Below are 24,424 nucleotides of genomic sequence, written 5' to 3'. Positions count from 1 at the left end.
CATATTCCAAATGAGGTCTAACTAGAGCAAAATAACACCTCTCTTTAACTTTCTCATTACATTTCCCCACCACCCCTTTAAAGAAGTCGAGTTTCTTTAAAGCGGATCCGCATATTGTCCTGTTACGTGTTCCCCATGAAAGGCGTGGTGTTAGAACTACCCCGAAATATTTAACTTGATTGGCCATTGTTAGTACTGACCCCCTAATATTGTATTTTATGTCCTGTTCACCACTTCCTTTGTTCCAAAATTTTAAAACTGCGCATTGGTCCATAATGCGCTAGTGTTTAAGCATTAATCCCCATTTCTCCCGTAGAGTCCCGTAAAGTCTGTGGTCAAGCATATAAAAAATTGGGATTCATTAGACGCATTGTCGGCAAAAGTGACTCGAAGGTCAAGGAACGTTGTTACCACGCTCTTGTAAGGCCTCATTTAGAATACGCATGCAGCGTGTGAGATCCGAGTGAAAAAGGTCTCATTCGGGAAATTGAGAAGGTTCAACGCAGGGCAGCCCGTTTTGTAAAAAAATCCTACGATAAAACGCAAAGCGTCACCGAAATGCTCATGGATTTGGGGTGGGAATCATTGGCTGAAAGACGATTCAATGCAAGATTGAAATTATTAAATAAATTTAGATCCGCATGTTTCAGCACCGAGGTCTCGCAAATTATTCGTACTCCTACATACATTGGTCGCTTGGATCATGTATATAAAATTCGGGAAATAGATGGCAGAACTAGCAGACTCAAGGACTCCTTCTTCCCACGGACAATACGGGATAGCGACTGCAAGGTTATAGATAGCTAAACTTTCACTTGCCACCCTCAGCGTCTAAAAAATAATTAGTTGTATTTAAATGCATGCTCTTCCACTAACCTTATGTGTTTTGCTATAATAACCCATTCTTTCCGAATAACCTCATTCGTGTTCCGTTCATCTGTTTTTAAGTCTCTTTCCTTTCAATCCCTCGTCCCTCTCCGCGGGGGGAAATTCCTGCTACCTGCAACGTTGGGTCGCCTTTTACAGACTCTTTGGGGGTAGAGTGTTTCGTGGTGCATTTTCATGTGGTAGTGATGTTTCAATTTCTTGCCTGTTGTGTCCTGGCTTCCGTGTTGTAGGATGGCTTTCGTGCTGCATCACGGGGTGCAGTTTTTTAAGTTGTTTTGCGGTATATGTGTTTGCATGAGTATTGGATGAAAGGATTTTTGCATTAGTGTGCGCGCTGCTGTGGGTGTAATTTTCCGTGTTGTTTTTTTGCATGTGGTATTTTTCCTTTTTACGGTAGGTGACCTAACACCCCCCGCCACACGCCCTTGCGGCGGCTTGCGGGGTATTATGTAGATGTAGAAGTCTCCAAAGAGTAGCTTGCGATCTAGTTGGCTCCTTATTTCCCTGTATACCACCGCGTCGTCAGCAAATAACCTGAGACTGCTAGTAAGGTGTGCGTTTAATTCATTTATGCACATAAAGAATAGAAGTGGCCCTATCACACTTTCACGGGGGACGCTCGAAGTTGCATCTCTATCCGTTGAGTGCAACCCCTCGATGCCTACTATTTGTTTGCGATTTGAATAGTGGTCCCTAATCCAATGAATAATTTTCTCATCGATACCATAGCATTTAGGTTTGTGTGACAATTTATGGTGCTGGACTTTATCGAAGTTTTCTTTGGAGTCAAGGAATACTGCATCCACTTGTTTGCTGTTTTCTTCCGATCTACGTATATCTTGAATGAAAAGACCAAGTTGTGTTACGCAAGATCTGCTCTTCCTAAATCTGTGCTGGTTGTGGCTTAGTATTCTCCTACTGTCAAGATATCTCATAATGTTACTGACTTATTAAGTGCTCTCAAAGATAATGTTTAGTACTTTTAGCTTGTGATACTTAAAGACCTTTCCGGTTCCAATTCATCTCTGCACAGGGATGCGTGCGTGAATGAGGACGTCCGATCGAGAACACTACCACGGACGTTCCACAAACTATCTCAATTGTCAAAATATTTATATCTGCACATAAACTGCTTATTCCTTATCCATATTTTTGCCTTTTATTAAATTGTATGCCTAATATACCATGCATACGACGATGGATTAAATGGAAGAATGGACCATAAGGTCTCAATTTAACGCAAATAAACACATCTATCATCTACATCTACATAATACCCCGCAAGCCGCCGCAAGGGCGTGTGGCGGGGGGTGTTAGGTCACCAACCGTAAAAAAGAAAAATACCACATGCAAAAAAAAAACAACACGGAAAATTACACCCACAGCAGCGCACACACTCATGCAAAAATCCCTTCATCCAATACTCATGCAAACACATATACCGCAAAACAACTAAAAAACTGCACCCCATGATGCAGCACGAAAGACATTCTACAACACGGAAGCCAGGACACAACAAGCAAGAAATTGAAACATCACTACCACATGAAAATGCACCACGAAACACTCTACCCCCAAAGAGTCTCTAATTGGCAGGGAATGCGACCCAACGTTGCAGGTAGCATCGGTAGGCCATCTATCTCCATAGATGGCCTACCGATGCCCAGGGTGTCCAAACTCAAGCTTCCCTTTGAAAAGGTACCCTAAATTTAGGCGACTCAAGGCCCGACCCGAATGCTAACAAGTCTAGACGCACATTTAAGCTACAAAAACGCTACGAAGAATAATACGAATACGAATAATTTACTTGACGCTTATGAGAGCATTTTAATTTTCAAAAACAGAGACAATCTCCTAAACAGTGACACAGGACCTATTTCATATTCCTCGCTTTTCTCCCTGTTAAATTTAAAATAGCCCTTAGTTCTTTGTAAACCTACAGTCTCTTCAACGTTTGTGCTTCTTATCCTTTTTCCTTTTCCTTCCCTTAACTGTCAATTCTCCGTTTTTGAGGTATTCCCTTCATCCTCTGTAACGTTTTTCCCACATCCTCAACGGTTATTTGTCTTTAGGTTGCCTTTCACTTCTCCCTCCCCCACCTACGTTCGCTTAACGGTTGTGCTAAGCTTCCCCTTCACTTTTCCCCCATTTTGCAACGGTCATTTCCTTTATCGTGTATTCCCCCTCCCCCTCACTACATAACCTATCTTTTCAAACTCCTCTACCATCAGCCTTGTCTATTGGCTCTTGCCTTTTTCACCACCCCCCTCCCCCACACATGTAACACTATATATTCTTCGGATTGCCCTTACCCATTCTCACTTCGACTTGTGTTGTCGTGACGATTACCCTTCAGTACGCTGAAGAGGGCTACTTTGTGGCCGAAATACGCGTATTCGTATTCACCTTTCTTATCCTCTCCTTTTTACCTTTTACCCCTTCTTGACTTGTGGCGCTAGCCAAATAATTTCATTTGTACTTTGTTTAGAAAGGTAAACTGTTTACGGCTATTGGAGTTTTACATTCATTCAATGCTATGGGTGACCCTACCAGGAGCAATTATCATTGCTCCTGACAGCCCAGCACTAGAGGTCATCAGAACGCCCATTTGTGACTTATGAGTTTCATATGAAAATTCTTTGAAAAAAGGACTATAAGTTAAAAAAAAATATTAACCAAAAATGATAAACAGTGTAGAAAATAAGTAAGATGGCTAGTGTAAAAGTAATAATAGAATAATTATTTGGAATAGCTGAAAAGGTAATGAAAATGGAGTTGAAAAAATAGTGAAGGTAAACTTCCGCGGCTCGAACACCATTCGGCTAACATTTTACAATGCATATTGAATGTCATATTATTATGGCAACCGAATACCACGTCATACTAGGTCTTGACGCTGGAGTACACGTTTATTTACGTGGCCTCTATAATCCAGGCAAAGCTCTTTTCGTAAGCGCGATTCTCACCTACCACCTGCGGAAAGATACTCCTACTACGATTACACGACACATCCTATGCATCCCGCTTCCCATACCTCCCTTCGTTTGTTAATTGTGTATATTTGTATTAAATAATTTAATTATAATTAATTTTTGAAAGCTATTATAGCGAAATTATTTCGGTGTAATTTATTTTTTGTTCTCTACTACGCTTTCAGTAAAAACACAAAGTAAATCAAGGCCACAGTTTCTCAATGGCGGTCTACTTCTTTCCTAGTGGTCTACTCGGGACGATGAAATTAACCTATCATCCCCCATGTTTCACCGTCAAAAACAGGCATAAGCATTGATATTTAAAGAAAGGACGAAATGAAATTCTTAGAAAAAATTATCATGATGAAAGATTGCTGAAAGTTGCTACGAATAATATATAAGCATAATGCTTTTACTCTGGCCAGGACGGTGTAAAGCATGCAAAATGAAATTAAGGAAACGTAAATCTCGTTTCTACAGTTTATAAAGGTAAATAAACAAAGAGCATCAAATTGAAAGCAATATTATTGAAATAAAGTCTTTGGCTACTTTTCGAAAAGGGCATTCTAAAAACTGCTTCATAGAATCCCGCATTAGGTGGTTTGAATAAGCCTCCCACTGCATCATCTGAAACTTCGGGGAAAGGTGATTCGCTGAATATGACCGGCGGGGAGGAGAAGGTGGGTGAGAGAGGGGAGAATCGATTGAGCAGGTATGAAGAGTATTCACATTCGCCGTGAAGGAAGAGCGGCGTAAAGACGTCCCTGATTCATCTCCGTTGCTTATATCAGTCGAAACGTAACGAGTAGCTATGAGGGCGCATGTCTTACTTTCGATTTTAGCGGTCAATATAATTCTCAATTTAGGGGATGGTGACACAGTACCTCAAACAAAATACCGAAAAAAAGTACGATTTGGGTCATTAGAACCCCGGTGGCCGACGGAAGACGAGGACACCACCCGTGCGTTTCGCCGGCTCAGACATTCATAGTTGAGACAGCTAAGAATTTTGTTTTACCAAGGTTGTGAACGAAGATTATAATTGATAACCATATTGTTGTCCGCTGCTACGCATATAATTCGGCTTCGAATCTAAACTTATAAAGTGAACACAGAAAATATGCTGTTGCTGTGGATAGGGGAAAGAGGTATGGGCGGGGAGGGGAGGTGTGGAGGGAATGCTGGGAGGGAAATTAAAGATGGCGGTTAAGGGTGGGAATTTTGAAAGAACGGAAAGCTGATATGTAGGCAGATTCACGAGTTCTCACCTCTATATTGGTGGCTGAATCAGGTAGGGATTCTAGGATGCTGAGAGCAAAACACTGGTCGAATGAAAGGTTGTGGGAATTGGCGTGTGAAGGGATAGGAAGAGAAGAGAATGAGGCAGAATTGCAGGAGTACCGGTGATTATTCATTCGGATGGATAAGGGGGTAATGCATTCACCTATGCAAAAGGAAGTGCAATGTTTGCATGATAAAAGATAAATAATACTCGTATTTTTGAGAGGCAATTAGCATGGGAACGAGGTGAGGGGGCTATGAGGGGATGTAGGGAGAGGGGAGTAGGCATAATAAGAGGACAGGTTTTACATCGGGGGCGGTTGCAAGTTGGGGAAATTTGTCACGGGGGGGCGCCAAAGGGTTGGTGGATCTCAGAAGGTTTTTGAGATTGGCGGGTCGTCTGTATGCGATAGATGGGCATTGGGGTAGTAAGGATGAGGTCGCGTCATTTTCATGTAAAATTGGAAACAGTTCTTTAAGGAGGGTTTTCAGTCTGTGTGATCCGGGGTAATAGGTGGTGCAAAGGTTGAGTCCTGCGTCAGATGTGGGCTTGTTATTGTGTGGTGTGTGTGGTCGGGTGGAACGGTGGATTTTATTTCGTAGTAACGTTTCTGGGTAACCGCATTTTAGGAGTGCAAGGTGTAGATTGGCAAGGTATTTGTTGAGAGTGGCTGTGGTGTTGCTAATTCGGTGTCCGCGGATAGAGAGAGAGTTAGGAATCGAGCGTTTCGTGTGTTGAGGATGACAGCTTGTGTGGTGTAGGTATTGCTGATGGTTAGTGGCTTTGATGTGTACTGAAGTAGTGAATTTGTTGTTTTGAAGTGAGATGTCTGTGTCAAGAAAGGTGATGGTGTCTGGTGGATGTTGAGTCTGAAATGGAAGAGGTGAATTTAACAGTTAAAGATGAATTTAAGGCCGATAAGAAATTATTGAGAGACTCAGAGCCATGTGCCCAGAGAATAAAAATATCGTCTATGTAGCGGACCCAGAAAAGAGGTTGAAGGGGTTGCTGTGACAGGAAAGTCTCTTCGAGATGGCCCATGAAGAGATTGGCGTATGATGGTGCCAGCCTCGTTCCCATCGCTGTGCCTTTTGTCTGTAGGCAAAAACAATTTTGGAAAGTGAATGCATTTTTAGTTAGGACGAAAGTGGCAAGATTGAGGAGAAATTCCGTTGAGGGGCGCTGGGGTAGGGGGCGTAGAGAGAGATAATGCCGGAGGGAGGATACACCTTCTGCATGGGGAATAGAAGTGTAAAGTGAGGTAACGTCGATGGTGGCCATAAGTAGGTTGGGTGTGGAGGGAATAGAGACGGAATTTAGACGGTCGAGGAAGTGGTACGTGTCTTTCGTGAAGGAGGGCAAGGAGAGTACAAGTGGTTGTAGGTGGTGGTCAAGGAATGCGGAGATTCTTTCGGTGGGAGAATTGTAACTGGAAACTATAGGACGACAGGGGATGTTGGGTTTGTGTATTTTTGGGAGGAGATAAAACTGGGGTGTTCTGGGGTTTGGGGGTGAAAGTAGGGATATGTCTTGGGAGGTGAGGCCTTCTTCTAGTCCGGAGTGGAAGAGAAAAGACCGAATTTCGGTTTGGAAAGTTTGTGTTGAGTTTTTGGTTAGAGTGGTATAGGTGGATGTATCCTTCAGGTGAGCGAGGGCTTTGGAAATATAATCATTGGTGTTCAGAATTACAACAGAGGAGCTTTTATCGGCGGAGGTAACAACGATGTTAGGATTGGATTTTAGGGCATGACGTTCGTTCATGGAGAGGTTATTTTTCGGTCTAAGATGTTTTCTGAAGGATTGATTGGAAACTTTTTCGATAAGGAGACGTATAAAATTTTTGACAGGATGGTTACTAGGAAGGGGTTTTGGCTCATGAGTTGAAGCCGGGAAAAATTTGTCAAGTGCGGGATTGGTTTTTAAGTTACTGAAAGGTTTACTTTGTGATTTCCAGAAGGCGCGCCATCGAAGGTTTCGGCCGAAATTGAGGGTATAAGTTAATATATGTTTATGTGGTTTATATTTGGTGTAGGGGAGAAGGATAGGCCTTTACTAAGAACGGATATTTCATTGTCTGAAAGGCTGGTGTTTGAAAGGTTTACAATGTCATGGGCATTGTCGGAGGGAGGGGGGGTGTTGGGATTGTTCGGTGGTGGCTGGCGTTTTGGAAAAACCGGAGGGCCTTTGGGAGGAGGGGGAAGGTTGTTAATGCTGCGGAGGTCAGGCTTATATTGAATGAGTGGGGGTGGTTGAGGAGGAGGTGGCGGGAAAGGGTGAGAGTGTGGAATTTTGAGACCAACTCGGAAGTAGGAAATGCACAAGTTGGGCAGCTTTTTAAGGAGAGTTTGACGTTTTTGTTGGAGGGAACGTAGGGCAAACGAAATTATGGCGTTGAGTTGTGGAATTAGGTGAGCAGAAGCCAACGAGATTATTTTAAAGAGGGAAAAAAGTTTTGATTTGTGTTGTTCACGAATGCATTGGTATTGCATAAGGATAAGGTGGGTGTATTCTAAAGATTTTTGGTAATAAAATGCATTAAGTTTGGGGTGGATATCGGGAAGAGTAGCAGATAGTGGTAGGGAAATGACTAGACCGTTGGGCACGATTCCTAAGGACAGGCAGGAGGTGAGAAACTCGGTGTGGCTTGTGTATTTGGCGAGCTTATAGGCGTGACGGCGAAAATTTCGGATCCAAAACGGAATGGGATAAGAGTGGTCCATGTTTAGGCGATTGAGAAGGTTGTGGAAAAGAAAATGGAAACGAAGGAAGACAGTGGTGAGGGAAAGGATAGCACATTCAAAATATATATATATATATATATATATATATATATATATATATATATATATATATATATATATATATATATATATCCGTTCAGTAATCCAACGCTCTACCTCCTGGACCACTGCGACTCACAGAGAACTATTATGCTACCGCATATTAAAAAATATGGTATTTCTTTCACAGAGGGCCTGACAAGCAGGTTAAAATCAATAAATCGGCCTCCGCATTTCAGCGTACAAAAGAAGCCTCTGACCTCATGACACGTAGGATGATGGAACGAAAGGAAGTAAAAACTTAATTAGTTGTAATGCTTTTAAATTGGCTACCCATTATTAGTGTTACTAATACAGTTGCCAAATATAATGACACTGCAGTGTAAGCTGGACACTGACCCCAAAGCTTTCTGGTCATATGTTAGGGAAGTAAATGGGAGTAAACAAACCGTGGCTTGCTTAAGGGATTGTAGCAATATAATTCATACAGACAGCGAGGGTAAAGCTAACATCCAAAATTCATTCTTCCAAAGCGTTTTCTCGAATGATGTTGCCACCGCATATCTCCAAGAAACAATACATACTCCACCCATGGAAAAAATAACAGTGGACCAACTAGGAATTCTAAAATTGCTTAATGAGATTAAACCCAACTAATCCCCGGGTCCCGAAAATATACCAGCTAGGGTGATAAAACAATTAGCTCCAAACATTGCCCCGTACCTTGAATTTATATTTAACAAATCCCTCACAGAGTGCAAAGTACCTAAGATTTGGAAAACCGCGCAAATAACGCCTATTTTTAAAAGTGGTGACAGGGAGGATCCCAGTAATTACAGACCTATATCTCTCACTTCTATCTGTTGCAAAATCTTAGAGCACATAATTGTCAGTTCAATAATGAGACACCTCGACAATATTAACTTTTTAAGTGACAATCAACACGGATTCAGGAAAATCCACTCCTGCGAAACCCAATTAGGATTATTTACACATGATTTACTTTTATCTGGTGAGAGAGGTAGGCAAGTGGATGCGATATTCTTAGATTTTCAAAAGACATTTGATAAGGTCCCACATGGTAAACTCATTCATAAATTAAAGGTCGCGGGTATAAACAAGGGCGCCATAAGTTGGGTTAAAGATTTTCTTTCAGAGCGGGAACAGAGGGTAGTCCTTGATGGCGCTAGTTCCGACAGCGTTCGAGTCACGTCGGGGGTACCTCAGGGAAGTGTGATCGGGCCGTGGCTTTTCTTGATTTTTGTTAACGATTTGAACCGCGAAGTGAAAAGTAAAATTAGGATGTTCGCGGATGACACGGTGATCTATCGGGAGATATCTGGGGATGTGGATCGTTTTATTCTAGCGCAGGATTTAGATTGCATTACTAAATGGTGTTCTAACTGGGGATTGACTCTAAATTATAATAAATGTTCAGTGGTAAATTTCTTTAAAAGATCAACGGGATTTGCTTACAAATTAGCTGGAGGTGACCTAGCAGTAGTTGATACGGTAAAATACCTAGGTGTCACATTCACAAAAGACTTAACTTGGGGGACTCACATACGTAAAGTCTGCGGTCAAGCATATAAAAAATTGGGATTCATTAGACGCATTGTCGGAAAAAGTGACTCGAAGGTTAAGGAACGTTGTTACCACGCTCTTGTATGGCCTCATTTAGAATACGCATTCAGCGTGTGGGATCCGAGTGAAAAAGGTCTCATTCGGGAAATTGAGAAGGTTCAACGCCGGGCAGCCCGTTTTGTAAAAAATTCCTACGATAAAACGCAAAGCGTCACCGAAATGCTCATGGATTTGGGGTTGAAACCATTGGCTGAGAGACGATTCCATGCAAGATTGAAATTATTAAATAAATTCAGATCCGCATGTTTCAGCACCGAGGACTCGCAAATTATTCGTACTCCTACATACATTGGTCGCTTGGATCATGCATATAAAATTCGGGAAATAGATGCCAGAACTAGCCGACTCAACGACTCCTTCTTCCCACGGACAATACGGGATAGCAACTGCAGGGTTATAGATAGTAAAAATTCCACTTGCCACCCTCAGCGTTTAAACCATTCTTTCCGAATGACCTCATTGGTGTTCTGTTCATCTGTTTTTAAGTCTCCCTTTCAATCCCTTGTCACTCTCCGCGGGGGGAAATTCCTGCTACCTGCAACGTTGGGTCGCATTCCCTGCCTTTTACAGACTCTTTGGGGGTAGGGTGTTTCGTGGTGCATTTTCATGTGGTAGTGATGTTTCAATTTCTTGCTTGTTGTGTCCTGGCTTCCGTGTTGTAGGATGCCTTTCGTGCTGCATCCTGGGGTGCAGTTTTTAGTTGTTTTGCGGTGTATGTATTTGCATGAGTATTGGATGAAGGGATTTTTGCATGAGTGTGTGCGCTGCTGTGGGTGTAATTTTCCATGTTGTTTTTTTGCATGTGGTATTTTTCCTTTTACGGTTGGTGACCTAACACCCCCCGCCACACGCCCTTGCGGCGGCTTGCGGGGTATTATGTAGATGTAGATGTAGATGTAAGCAAAATTAAATTTCGTCAGGTTATACAAGAAAGTATAACTTGACGAAAGTAAACACATTTCTTTTTTTTATTATTTGCAGTTGATGAACCTGTCAGAAGGCATTTATTCTGGCCAAAAATAAGTCAACGGTTTAATAGTCATCAATGCAAATAACCATAAGCTATCCCATTTAGTTGATTTCAATATCAACAGAAACAAGATACAGATCAGTAAATGCATTGATAATGATTTGTTGAAGCTATTAAATACAGAGCGGTTGGAGGTCTGCAGGCTATAAAAGGTATCACGGCACTCTGCGTGTGGGTTTCAAACCAGCTTTTCCCCTACTTTTTCTGCACCTCTTTCACTGCACTTTTTTTCTTTGCACTAAGATGCGCACATGAGTACCGGGTTGGCAATCGTTGCTAGATTACTCAGAGCAGGGAAAAGCAAAATGGACGACTTGAAAAAAGAGCGGCAGAAAATGTAAGTATTTCAGTTACCTTCCATACCTTACGTTGAACGTAACGAGCAACCATGGTTCACGTTTCCTTCAACCCTCTATCTGCTCTAATAATAAATTACACTCATCACATTTCAAGGTGCTCCGAACACTGGCGTCAGAATTATGAACAAATGAGGTTTGACAATTTGAGAATAAGTTTTAGAGGCTTAATTCCAGTGAATTTTTTGTGCTAATGGGAAGAGTGCGAGTTGATGCCTTGGGAACGTTTGACAGGATGAATGTTTCGAAGATGTTTTTATTTAGAAGGGACTCAGGGTAACTGCGGTGGAAGAGGACGTAAATTGTGGAGGAATGTGTACAGGGAGTTTGGGTTACTAATGATACGTTGACCACGGTAGATGTCAGGATTTAGTTCCATAGCTTGTTCAGCAGATTCTATAATAAATAAATACATTCCTAAATGTACGAATCTTCAAAATTATTCGTCTACATCTCCTAATTAAAGCTCAAATAATCGCCCGATTCGCAAAGAAAATTTAAAGCAAGCATGGAAACCCTCACGGTTGAGGTCACAAGAAATGGTTTTTGCAAGTATTAAAGGAAGAGCCTATCAATTGACAAACTATTTCTACCAAGATTAAAAAATGCGAGAACTCTCCTAGCTGTATAAGTAATGTTGCGCTTTCAGTGTTGAAATTTTGTTATGATATATTGTGTTGATATTCCCAATGATATTCCGTCGAACATAATTACCTCAAATAAATGAAATGTTCTCAATGGTGGTTCAGCATTAACTCAAACTGGATTTAATCTTTTTACATTCCATCAAAAATACAAGACCCTATCAAGTCAAATATCTTCAAAGTTTTCTGTTTACTTTCACCATATGAAGTCTCTGAGCTTATTTTTTTAAGATTTTTACATTCGCCTTTTGCTTTTAAGGGTTCTCTTAAATCAAGCTCCTTTCCATAAACGCTTATATTTTTCAAGATATAGAAAAAATAATAACAATCTAATGTTGTTCATTTGAAATATTTGCATCAATATTTTTACAAAAATATCCCGTCGACTTTTAGAAATGTATTTAAAGACGATGAAACTCTCGACGACTCGTTGACGAATGTACAAGATGCCGAAAAACGTAAGTAATCATTAATATTGTTGAACACAATAATTTAAATCCCGACTGCTGGTAACATTACTCTATAATCCCTTTCTTTACTCATTAAGTAAATAACCTCCTCCCATTAAAAGGCCAGCAAATTAATCTTTCATTATACAATCCAATTCCCGAATTCTGACCACAAATATATGGAATGAAATGAAACATTAACAATATATATATATATAATTTATATATATATATATATATATAGATATCTATCTATATATATATATATATATATATGTATATATAAATATAATATATATATTTATATATATAGATATATATATAGATATATATATAGATATATATATATATATATATATATATATATATATATATATATAGATATATATATATATATATATATATATATATATATATCTTTAGTAATGACAAAATAAAGTAGTCTTAGTGAATTAAAAAAGTTAATGTTGAATTATATAGGCAACAAAAATGAATTCAAACCAGACGACACTGACCCAAAAAACAAGACGCCTACATTAAAGTAGAGCGTTCCTTAAGAAAAGCATATCCTTTTCCGTTGTTTGTCCTTATTCAAGTGGTTATTTAAGTTGTTTCCTCCACTATTAAAAACTCTATATGACAAGATTCCCATTTTAAATCCGGGAAAATCTAATTATATTGCCTAGAACGACGAAAAAATAAAAATAGTCTACTGTGTCTAATTTTTCAAATTAAGGGCTTAACTTTTCTACGAAAATATGCCTTCAACAATAATAAATATGTTGGCAAACAGTAAAAATATCCTCGAATCGTTGACAAAAATACAAGATACCGCAAGTCATAAGGTATTTTTAAATTTTTGAAAAGATAGCTCAATTAAAATATTTCCAAACTGCTGTTAAAATTTGCGTATCCCATTCTCAATTCAATAAGTTAAATACTAACTCCCATTAAAAGGCCAATAACTAAATAATCCAAAATGTGATTAATTTCCAAATTTTGAACATAAATGTACAATGAATAAATTAAATTAGCCTTTATTGTTTAAAAAAACAAAACATACAATTATAAAGGCCTTGATCATGCGAACAATCCTCGTAATAGTAGCAGTATCCCGATCGCATATACCAACTGCGTTTCTTTTTTAGCCAATTATGTAAACATCAAACATAACCTGATTTCAGTCCGATCCAAGAGGATAAATGTGTGATTCAGAATCCCCATTGAAAAGACAAGTAATTAGCAAACTTCACCCTTAGGTTCCCATGGCATAGGCATGGTATGGGACCTAAAGAAAGGAAAAGGCATGACATGAGTAGGAGATAATAAGAGGCTAAGGGACTAAGGTCCCAGAGCCAGGGCTTTTACAAGTTTTCCAAAGCAACGACTGCCCGGGATCAACACATTCGTACTTCTTGCAATGTGTGGAATTGGATTCATTGGTCGTAGCAGTACATGCTTTATTCTTTTGGTATTAGCGTTTGGAGATTATTTACAAACAATATCCACTTGAGAAAGCCCAATATAACAGACATGCACCAAATGAGAGCAACATGAAAGAAAAATTTTATCTAGCTTTCTGTGCTTCCGGCATCTGACTTCATTAACGCTCAAATTAAGTAGGGTAATAAAAAGCAGCAACGTTTGCAGTAACAAGGTCACGCGGTTCTCTCGTGTCCAGAAGGCAGTTTTATTAAGGATATTTTGGGGAGGAGATGAAGGGATGGTTGAAGAACGAGAGTTTAGAGAAATGAAGTGAGATTGCTTTAGAGCTATGGAGGAGAAGTAGGTTACGACTGGAGCCAAGGAAATGAGAGGAAGAAAGAAAAAAATGGTGAAAAGGGAAAAGTGAAAAGTAAATGGGACACGGAAAAGAAGTATAGGGGGAAAGGGGTCGAAAGTGAGGCGTAGGGGTATGTGGGGAGATATGGACTAATATTGGGAGAGAAAAGAAGGATACGACGAAGGGAGAGAGAGTGCAATGAAGAGGAAGACAGAGATTTCAAGAGTAAAACAGGGGGAGAGTTTTAGGATGGAAGGTAATTAGGGTAAGAAACTAATGTAATAAATTCACACAGAAATGAAATGAAATAATTTACTTTGTAATTACACACACTTTATTTAAAAAACACGACCCAGTTTTCGACGTTGAACGTCATCATCAGGTGGTCCTCATAGAAGCAAACTTCTATATATATACATTCTGGTCAAAGGAGGGGGGTTGGTCAGAGAGGGAGGTTGGAGGGGTTAAAAGGTTATAACGTAGCTGGGAAGAAAAGAGAATTACATATTTTGACTTAGAAGAGTGGTAGGTCTAGGAGTGGGGAGTGGGACGGATACAAAATTTCGTTAGCAAGTTCATCTTTCCAACGGACACATTTAAAAATTTCTAACTGCTCCAAAGCTTGGAGCCTTTGACCTTTATTTTCAAAATGAATAATTTTTGTCGCAAAGTTACTTTTTTGGTCACTTTCGATGAGCTGCTTTGCAAGAGGGATGTTATGTTCTTATTTTTTTCACAAGTTTGGTGTTCTGTAATTCTTTCTTTAAATTTTTTTAATTTTTCAATACAACAGTTTAAATAAATTTTTTTTCTGAAATTCAGTCAGATATTTTCTATCACATTCTCAGTCGGATAAGTTAAATTCCTCTTCCAAGTAAAATCTGAATATTCATTGATATAATTTACTATATATCCCAATTCTCAGCATGATGATATGCATGTTATGTATAAATTAAATTATTATTTATTACATAAAAATGTATTAAATTCAATTATAAAAGAAGCGTAAATAAATTGAAACTGCACGACTCTAAGCCACAAAACGAGATGCCTCCTGGAAGTAGAGCTTCCATTATAAAAGCTTATATTTTACCTCGTTTGTCTTCATTTAAGTTATTGTAAAATTGCTTCCTGCACAATTAAAAACATGAAAAGGAGTCTCATTCAAACATTTGTGGCATGCATAAATTACTTCGGTGTTTTAATTTCATGATTTTCCGCTTTATTTAGACTGAAACTATTACAATAAATAGTACGGGACTTGTTACATTAAACATGAAATAATGGGGAAATTAGGGGAAATTATTTTTGTTGAGAGGCAAAATGTATTATAAATAGAGAACTGTGATGATTTACCAAGAATATTCCTATTTAAAATAATCGAAAAGTTAAATAAATCAAATTATAAATACTTTTGCTTCTCGGTATTGATTCATCGTTCAAAGGTTCAATGGAATTGGCATTGTTACTACCTCTTATCCGTGATTTATTAGAAGAGATTTTCGCTTTTCTTCGTTTGGTGAAACGATATATGTTTGGAAAAAGGGGTTTAGCTAGGAAAACCATTTTTTGTGCAGTCGTGTCTTGGGTATCTTACTACCGAAACGGGCAGGACAGGGACTAAACTGAACGCTTCCAGTTAACCTCAGAATTGAATCTTAGCGGATTTTTCAATTGAGCGAAATAATTCAAATATTCAGCGTCATGAAAATACATTTATACTCTGGATATGCATATTCTTTCGATAAAAGAACCCTATATAAGATGAAAGATCTGCACTTGGTTAACTATCACTTGATCGCAATTGCAATGACCAAGCCTTATTATAGAAGCAGCATCCCAATCGTATTCTCTACTATCATTTCCTTTTTGGCGAAGCATGCAAACATCGAACAAAGGCTGTGCATTTACCAAATAACTTCAATCCAAAGGGAGAAATAGGAGAATCTGAATCACAATTTGGAACACAGCCGTAGATATTAGGAAAGACAGGTGGCCAAAACATTTAGAACAAAATAGAAGAAAGAAAACAAGATTTGTTGCAAGAGGAACAAAAGAAAAAAGCTTCATTGCAAAAAACGTAACTGGTGCAAAAAGAATACATCCGAGCCCATTGAAATATATTGAGAAAACCCTTTATGTGTGTAAGGAACTGGTTCCAAATCATACGTGGTTAGGACCAAGGTGAGACAAATGTAGGCTCTGCGAGTAAGGTAGTGTCAAGAGAAATTAGGCTTATAAACAGGTTATTGACAATTTGACGCATATCAGATGAAATAAACACCCTTGAGATCTTTCCCAGAGTAGTAATAACATAATTTGAAGCCATAGAGAAAACGTGTCAAGATTTTGCCAAGGGCTGTTTCCATTTTGATTGGCGGTGAGTGCATGACAGGGTGTTCCATCGGGATTTAATGGTCGCAATGGGGGGGGTGACGTGAAAATCGTGGATAATGGCACATTTTGTTACTGTCACTGGGTATTGTTGCGCAGAATTCTCCATTACTCTGCTTTTAGGGTAATGCATATCTCGATTTGATTTTTACGAAATTAATCTTAGATTCCCTTATATGATTCCCTCAGTGAATATTCTTCAGTGAAGAGCCAAGCTAGTAAATATCGTGTTTATGTCCGGATATTATCAATATGTAGCATGCATAAATTCATTTTTTGGTTAACTGACGATGGATGATGGTAAAATATTAATGCCTGTTAATATATCGAGGAGAGACTTCGAGAAACTCCATCTGAAACCTTTCAGTAAGGGACTAAATATATTACCTATTTGATTTTGGAAAGCCAAAATAGTTCACGTATTCTTAAAAATACAAACATAAGCATTTCTTTCATTTTCACTTAAGCATACATTTTTTGGATATGTTCTTCAGAATCAAGGATTAATCAATCTCCTCCGAGCAATAATTGTCATTGGCCAAAATATATTTTAATACATGAACAGCATGAACACAAATTACTTTATCTATTAACCTTAATTGCATATTGTCATAACTTTTAGGGAATTTTGATGGAAAAGAACCTAATTTTATCATTGAAAAAATTCACCCCCGACAGAAAAAATGATGTTGCCTTAATGTGTATAAATTACATTCACCAATTTTCCACACCTAAAACAGCCAAAGTCACAAATATTAGTCTTTTAGGATTAAAGATAGTTCCCAGTACTTGCGTTAACAGTTCTATGACAGGAATTATTTCATAAATCCTGGAAAAATATCCTTTATGGCCCAAGACGCAGGTAAAACACTTAAAGTCTACTGTGGCTAATTTAAACACTAAGTCAATTACGAAATATTCCATCATAAAATCTATTGCCCCATTCTGACTTTAATTTTACATTGTATAAATTAAATTAGCCTTAGTTTTTAAAAAGCTTAGTTAACGATGCTGAAGGAAACAAAACGAAATTTAAAAGATGACCCAGGAAACGAGCAGCTTACCATAAAGTAGAGCTTTCTTTAAAGAAAGCATATTTTTTGCCGTCCTTCGTTTTCATTCAAGTTGTTAAAAAATACTTTCCTCCAATATTGAAAATATAAAAAGGACTCTCATTTATACACTTGTGAGAAGTACAAAAGAATTTGGTGTTTGAATTCAATGAATCTCGGTTTTACTTTGACAGAAGCGTTGACAGTAAATACTGCGGAATCAAATACAATAATCATCAACTAATGCAGCAAATGATAGAGTAATTCGTCCTTATTAAAAGGTAAAATTAATTTTATATGGAGATCATTGATGGGGCAATGAGAATATTCCTATTTAACTCTCAAAAAAAGTCAAATAATTTTAATTATAAATACTTTACCTCCGTGCTAATGATTCTTCGTTAAAAGGTTCTTCTCATTGGCTACGTTAGTGCCACTTATCCGCGCAATGTTAGCAAACGTTTTTGTTTTTTCACCGTTTGAAAAAATTATATTATATGTATGGAAAGAAGGAGGGTAGACAGGATGGACAAGAGGGACAGGATGGACAGGATGGGATGAGGATAGACAAGATGGCGCCGGTAACGTACTGTTTACGAAGTACCTCCCGTAAAAATAATAGTGTAACTAATATTAAGTGTGGAAAATGTCGTACGAATGTTACAATCGGTATAATTGCCGTCTTTGTGGTGATTGGTATCACCACAAATGTACAGAATATGATCCAAATGCTACATTTCCTAAAGTTTGGTATTGCAGTGATAGGTGTAAACAAAGCCACGTTGTTGAACAAAATCCTGAGTGCACGTCTCTCGTCTCGGAAATTGATCTCGAGACATTGAGAAATGAATTGCTTGTGATAAAGTCAATTAACAATGAATTAGTGAAAGAAAATGTGAATTTAACTCAAAGGCTAAATGAGCTCGAGTGTATTATTAGTGAATCTATATCTGGTGCATACAGTGCGCGCTCAAAAGATTCAACTACAAAGCCTGCATGGACTACCGTGAAAACTAAAGCGGCGAAGAAAAATAATTCCAAACAGTCGTCAGATGAGAACAGCATTTCTCTTCAAAATAAATTCCAGCCTCTTAGTGACGAATTTGCGTGTGGGTTTCAAACCAGCTTTTCCCCTACTTTTTCTGCACCTCTTTCACTGCACTTTTTTTCTTTGCACTAAGATGCGCACATGAGTACCGGGTTGGCAATCGTTGCTAGATTACTCAGAGCAGGGAAAAGCAAAATGGACGACTTGAAAAAAGAGCGGCAGAAAATGTAAGTATTTCAGTTACCTTCCATACCTTACGTTGAACGTAACGAGCAACCATGGTTCACGTTTCCTTCAACCCTCTATCTGCTCTAATAATAAATTACACTCATCACATTTCAAGGTGCTCCGAACACTGGCGTCAGAATTATGAACAAATGAGGTTTGACAATTTGAGAATAAGTTTTAGAGGCTTAATTCCAGGGATTTTTTTGTGCTAATGGGAAGAGTGAGAGTTGATGCCTTGGGAACGTTTGACAGGATGAATGTTTCGAAGATGTTTTTATTTAGAAGGGACTCAGGGTAACTGCGGTGGAAGAGGACGTAAATTGTGGAGGAATGTGTACAGGGAGTTTGGGTTACTAATGATACGTTGACCACGGTAGATGTCAGGATTTAGTTCCATAGCTTGTTCAGCAGATTCTATAATAAATAAATACATTCCTAAATGTACGAATCTTCAAAATTATTCGTCTACATCTCCTAATTAAAGCTCAAATAATCGCCCGATTCGCAAAGAAAATTTAAAGCAAGCATGGAAACCCTCACGGTTGAGGTCACAAGAAATGGTTTTTGCAAGTATTAAAGGAAGAGCCTATCAATTGACAAACTATTTCTACCAAGATTAAAAAATGCGAGAACTCTCCTAGCTGTATAAGTAATGTTGCGCTTTCAGTGTTGAAATTTTGTTATGATATATTGTGTTGATATTCCCAATGATATTCCGTCGAACATAATTACCTCAAATAAATGAAATGTTCTCAATGGTGTTCAATGGTGGTTCAGCATTAACTCAAACTGGATTTAATCTTTTACATTCCATCAAAAATACAAGACCCTATCAAGTCAAATATCTTCAAAGTTTTCTGTTTACTTTCACCATATGAAGTCTCTGAGCTTATTTTTTTAAGATTTTTACATTCGCCTTTTGCTTTTAAGGGTTCTCTTAAATCAAGCTCCTTTCCATAAACGCTTATATTTTTCAAGATATAGAAAAAATAATAAAAATCTAATGTTGTTCATTTGAAATATTTGCATCAATATTTTTACAAAAATATCCCGTCGACTTTTAGAAATGTATTTAAAGACGATGAAACTCTCGACGACTCGTTGACGAATGTACAAGATGCCGAAAAACGTAAGTAATCATTAATATTGTTGAACACAATAATTTAAATCCCGACTGCTGGTAACATTACTCTATAATCCCTTTCTTTACTCATTAAGTAAATAACCTCCTCCCATTAAAAGGCCAGCAAATTAATCTTTCATTATACAATCCAATTCCCGAATTCTGACCACAAATATATGGAATGAAATGAAACATTAACAATATATATATATATATATAATTTATATATATATATAGATATCTATCTATATATATATATATATATATGTATATATAAATATATTATATATATTTATATATATAGATATATATATAGATATATATATACATATAGATATATATATATATATATATATATATATATATATATATATATCTTTAGTAATGACAAAATAAAGTAGTCTTAGTGAATTAAAAAAGTTAATGTTGAATTATATAGGCAACAAAAATGAATTCAAACCAGACGACACTGACCCAAAAAACAAGACGCCTACATTAAAGTAGAGCGTTCCTTAAGAAAAGCATATCCTTTTCCGTTGTTTGTCCTTATTCAAGTGGTTATTTAAGTTGTTTCCTCCACTATTAAAAACTCTATATGACAAGATTCCCATTTTAAATCCGGGAAAATCTAATTATATTGCCTAGAACGACGAAAAAACAAAAATAGTCTACTGTGTCTAATTTTTCAAATTAAGGGCTTAACTTTTCTACGAAAATATGCCTTCAACAATAATAAATATGTTGGCAAACAGTAAAAATATCCACGAATCGTTGACAAAAATACAAGGTACCGCAAGTCATAAGGTATTTTTAAATTTTTGAAAAGATAGCTCAATTAAAATATTTCCAAACTGCTGTTAAAATTTGTGTAAATATAGAAATAGAAAAGGTAAATGCACGGATCTCTAAAATTTGCCAAAGTTTTAAAAATGTATGGATCCTTAACATTGGTAAACTTGATCGCAGGTTCCATACAACTCATGGTTTACACTTAAACAAGCAGGGAAAACGTTTTGTTTCCAATGAAATAATTAAGGTTTTGACAAAAGTAATACCTATTGCAAGCTCCTACTCTGCATGTGTTAGCGCTAGACCTGAATCAAACTCTGCGTCTATTTGACTAAACAAGAAGCTCAATGTACTCCATCAAAATATTCAATGTGTTAGAAATAAGGTGTTTGAATTGGAAGCAATCTTATCCACATTAGAAACCAATATTGATGTGCTATGCTTATCTGAACACTGGTTATCTAAGACAGAAAGTGAGCATTTTTGTCTAGCCAATTACAATCTAGTTAGTCTTTATTGCAGAACACATTGCAAAAATGGAGGTAGAGCTATTCTTGTCAGAAATAATATTAAAGCCAAAACACAATCCTTTACTTCATTTCTAAATGAGGAAAAAACTTTGAGCATTCTGTCGTTGAAATCTATCTTCCCAATGGTAGTATTTTTATAGTTTGTTTCTATAGATCTCCAAGCGGCCTTCAAGATGTATTCTTAAATAAATTAGATACTCTTATTGGGTTACTTAAAAACAAAAAGAAACCAGTTTTAATATGTGGTGATTTTAATATAGATTTCTTGAAAAATTCCTACATTAAACGTGATTTACTTGCTATTCTGTGCTCTCATGATATGACAGAAACGATTAAAGATCCAACAAGGATCAACTCATGTCTTGATCAATTCATAATTGGGAATGACTTTTATGAAAAGTCCTCTGAAGTTATTTGTACAGGACTTTCTGATCACAAAGCAATTCTCTCATCCCTATCGTATGACGATGGACACCATAAAAAGTTAAATGCAGAAATTGTCTATAAAAGAACATATGATCCTTATAGTCTTCAATATTTTCATACATTATTGTCAAAAGAAACATGGGAGGATATTAATTACCCTACTGATCTTGATACTAAAGTTGACAGCTTTATCAATATCATTACTTATTACCATGATTTAGCATTTCCCCTTAAAAATATTGTCAAGCATAATAAAAGTAAACCTGAAAATAGTCCTTGGTTAGCAAGAGGAATAATTATTTCTTGTGATAGAAAAAGAGCATTGTATAAGCAATGTATTGATTCTAATGATCCAGAGTTAATAAAATACTACAAACGTTATTGTAAAATATTGAGAACTACCATTACTCTAGCAAAAAAGCTGTATACCAGCTCATTAATAACAACATCATCTAATAAATCTAAGACTATCTGGAAAGTAGTGAAACAGGAAACAGTGAAAAATAAAATTAATAGCAATACAATATCTAAAATATGTTATAATGGCACAACAATAACAAGTGTCCAAAAATTTTTAGACATTTTCAATGATTACTTTGCCCAAGTAAGTGCCAATCAAACTCCCAAACAGTCACCCACTAACACAGGTACTTCTAAAATGGTCATCAATTCCTCCTCTATATATCTAGAACCTGTTACTAAAAATGAAATATTTAGGATAATCAATCAGTTAAATAATAAATATTCATGTGGCCCTGATGGTATACCTGATGCTGTTATAAAAAGTTGTGCCACCTTTATTGCTGAACCACTGACTGAAATTTGTAATCTTTCCCTAAGTGCTGGTCAGAAGGAATAAGTCCATTGATGATACCCTTTTCTCATTTACAAGGAATATATGGAATGCCTTAGATAGTAATATTCATGTTGCAGGGCTTTTTATTGATTTAAAAAAAGCTTTTGATACAGTTAACCATGGAATTCTTTAAAAAAAATTAGAAACATATGGTATAAGAGGCAATGCAAAGGACTGGTTTAAATTATATTTAACTGATAGGTCACAATATATTGAAATGAATTCATCTTTATCAAGTACAACTTCTGTTATTTGTGGAGTTCCGCAGGGCTCCATTCTTGGACCACTACTATTTTTAGTCTTCATAAATGATTTACCTGCAAATTTACCACTCTCCAATGCAATACTATTTGCTGATGATACTAACTTAATTTTTAATAACCATAATCCCATTCAGTTAATGAACGAGGTAACAGAAACTACACACAATTTGATGAACTGGCTCACTGACAATAAGCTATCTTTAAATGTTAGTAAAACACATTATTTAAATTTCAATCTCAAGAAGAAGTTAATAAATTTTAATCCAATAATTAACGGTTGCCCCATAAAAGAACTAAAGGTAACAAAGTTTTTAGGTATTTGGATTGACTCTAATCTTTCATGGGAGGAACATATTAATAAATTAACTCAAAAACTGGCACAAATCTGTTATGCATTCCGTGTACTCAAGGAAATCATTTGCATTAAGGTATTGAGAACTATATATTTTGGCTATGTGCAATCACTTCTCAATTATGGTATTCCCTTTTGGGGTTCCTCTATCTTCCTTCCAAAATTATTTAAAATGCAAAAAAAGATTATTCGCATAATAACTAATTCTAATAATAGAGCTCCCAGTAAACCTATTTTTGAAAAACTAGAAATCTTACCTCTTCCTTGTATGTACATTCTTGAAACAGTGTCTCTTATTAACAAAAATCAAGACATGTTTATTAAAAATTGTGACCTTCATAGTCATAATACGAGAAGCCAAAATGCATACCATGTAAGTAAGCACAGAGTAAATAAAACGATTAAAGGGATAGATCATCAGGGAATACTTATGTACAATAAATTGCCTGCTTATATTAAAAATATCAAAAGTTCCTTTAAATTCAAGTGTGCCGTGAAAAAACTACTTACATGTAAATTATTCTATAGTGTAGATGATTTTCTAATGCATACCATTTTAAATGTATAATTGGAATGTTTTAATCCCAAGAAAATTGTAAATTGTATGTATTTGTATTTTTCATATTGTTTTGATATTTTGCATAACGTCTTTTATTGATAGGAAGTGTAAAACATGTATTGACAAAGCCATGCATAATTCTATGCTTATGGTGAAGGAATAAATTGAATTGAATTGAATTGAATTGGATTTGCACAACGCAGTGTTCTTCTTGATCTGGACTTTCTTGTTGACGGAGAAGTGCGGGAAAGTTTGGGCGTCGGACAAAAAGGTTTCGATTGGAGCCAATGTAAGAAGGGGCAGATTGGAAGAAATAGGGTGAACAAGGAACAGTGAAAAGAAAATGGGGACACCAAAAAGAAGTATGAAGGTAAAGGGATCGATAGAGAGGAAAGAAGGTAACGACGAATGGAGAGAGAGCACAATGCAGTGGAGGGAGACATATTATGATTTCAAGAGAGAGAGAATTTTAGGGTGGAAGGCTACTAAACAGAAGAGAGAGCGGGAAAAAGTAATAGTAATGGGTAGTTGAAGGGATTTTTAGAAATGGAATATTCGTACGGTAGAAAAAGATACTAGTAAAGGTAGAGCGGTGCAGACTGATGTGTTTAGAGATTGACAAATGTAAATGTAAAATATTTTTTTTTAGCTTTAATAAACAATAAATTCATTGCATATTTCTGTCTACGCATAAATTTACATAAAATTATATCTCCCCCAATGTCTTGTTAACACTTCAGCGTACACTTACAAAATATCAATTTCCTTTCTATTATGCTATATTTTGATATGCACGTCATTGTATAGCATTGTAATGCCGCGAAGAACCAACTTATCGCTGCATTAACAATCGTCATTTCATCATAAAATATCAAAATTCATGGCTTATCTCTTGCTCTTATACAAACAGTAGGAAAAATTTGATTTAAAAAAAATACTGCCAGAACTAATACATTATCTGAAAAGCCTTCGAAGT

The sequence above is a fragment of the Hetaerina americana genome, unplaced genomic scaffold (assembly GCF_022747635.1).
Source record: "Hetaerina americana unplaced genomic scaffold, ioHetAmer1.1.p SCAF_105, whole genome shotgun sequence".
Taxonomy (NCBI): domain Eukaryota; kingdom Metazoa; phylum Arthropoda; class Insecta; order Odonata; family Calopterygidae; genus Hetaerina; species Hetaerina americana.
This window is presented reverse-complemented; position numbering follows the sequence as displayed.